We start from the raw sequence: 1,588 nt of genomic DNA on the forward strand, positions 1-1,588 counted from the left end.
GGTAGCTGGCTCATCAGAAGTGTTTTGGCTCATCTCTTTTTTACGCAGACTGATGGAAGTTTTACCAAGTCTTGGCCACTCACCCCTTAGAGCAGACTCCCCACAACTCTCCATGCATCTCTGCCTTGGAGACGTTCCATACATGGGAAGCCATTGCATGGTAGATCTCCTCGGAGGTGCCACCAACGCAGTTATTTCCATGGGTACCAGAGGAATTTTCTTTTGTATATTGTGCTGTGCTGGTGACGCCCTTGCTGGTGCCCATAGCTGCCCTCACTTACAAGTCAGATGTCTGACTGCGGAGACACTTGTTCGTGTTTACTGAGGGCTGTATTGGATGAAGTAGAACAGGGTGAGTCTGGAGCTGCAGGGGTCACTGCTTCACATCAAAAGGCTCTTCAGAGAGCAATGAATTTCTGCATCAACGAGGGGGATCCTTGGGCTCTGGGGACCAAAGATCTTGTCCTCCATTCTCAGCCCAAAACAGATTTTGTCCCCAGCTCGGTGCCATTTCCTTGTCAACTGTAGCGGTGACTGGCTCCAAGTTAGTCAGCGAGCCCTATGGATGGCTCCCTCTATCCCTGGCTATGAGCAACCGGCATTTCAGGGTCCCCAGGGCCTCTGATTCCCACAGCGCTTCATAGGATATCTTTATCCTTCCTGGAGAATCACAGCATGCTCTCTTTCTCCTCTCTGCACTCTTTCATTTCATTTTTTTACCTCAGGAACAAACAGCCCATTCATTCCAGGGCGGCCTCGGCTTCAGACCACCTACAGACTAAACATTTACGGAGGGGGGACCACGTAGCTCATCAGCTTGGCTATCCTGTCCACAAAGGCACCACAATGGCACCTCGTGCATTCATACCCTCCGACCACCTTTGACTAATCAAGGACCAAGTACCAGCCATCAGCTTCTGAAGCCAGGGGCCAGCGGGGAGGTATGATTAGAATCTCAGTGGTTCTTTTGTTCCAGTGGAGTTTATTGGCTTTTGTTTACTTCTCGTACAGTTAAGATAGATCTTCTGGGTTTTGCTATGTTCCTTGCTCTCAGGACTTAGCCCCAGTAGGGCTGAACCTAACTGTAGGTGTGGACACTCAAGGGTCTGCACGGAGTGAGCTAATTAAGGTCTACCGGCAAACAGACGGGCCTTGCCTCAAAGGCAGGCAAATGAGTTATTACTACCCCCCGTGTAGAGTTGGAGGGTGAACCGAAGAGCTGAGTGAGGGATTGCCTCAGGTCATACAGGGGGTTTGTAGCAGCCTGGGAACTGAACGGGGAGGCACATGAGCACGGGCAAGTGAGGCACAGCTTAACCAAGAAGTGCCCGAAGCGACATACGTTCTTATCTATTGAATTGATAAATATATCTGGATTGGAGGACAAATTGTGATTTGCTTCCAGTATCACGGCTCCCTCTCTCCAGGAGCAAAACGCAACCCCAGAAAATGGTGCTGCGTGAGGCTCAGCTCCTGGTATAGCGCATAGTGCCTCAAGAAGTGGCCTTGTTACCATGGCAACTTGCCACACCCAGGAGTCACTTTATAAGGGTGTTGCTGTGGTAACCACGGCTTGGTGAGACCACAG

The sequence above is a fragment of the Chrysemys picta genome, chromosome 24 (genome assembly GCF_011386835.1).
Source record: "Chrysemys picta bellii isolate R12L10 chromosome 24, ASM1138683v2, whole genome shotgun sequence".
Taxonomy (NCBI): domain Eukaryota; kingdom Metazoa; phylum Chordata; order Testudines; family Emydidae; genus Chrysemys; species Chrysemys picta.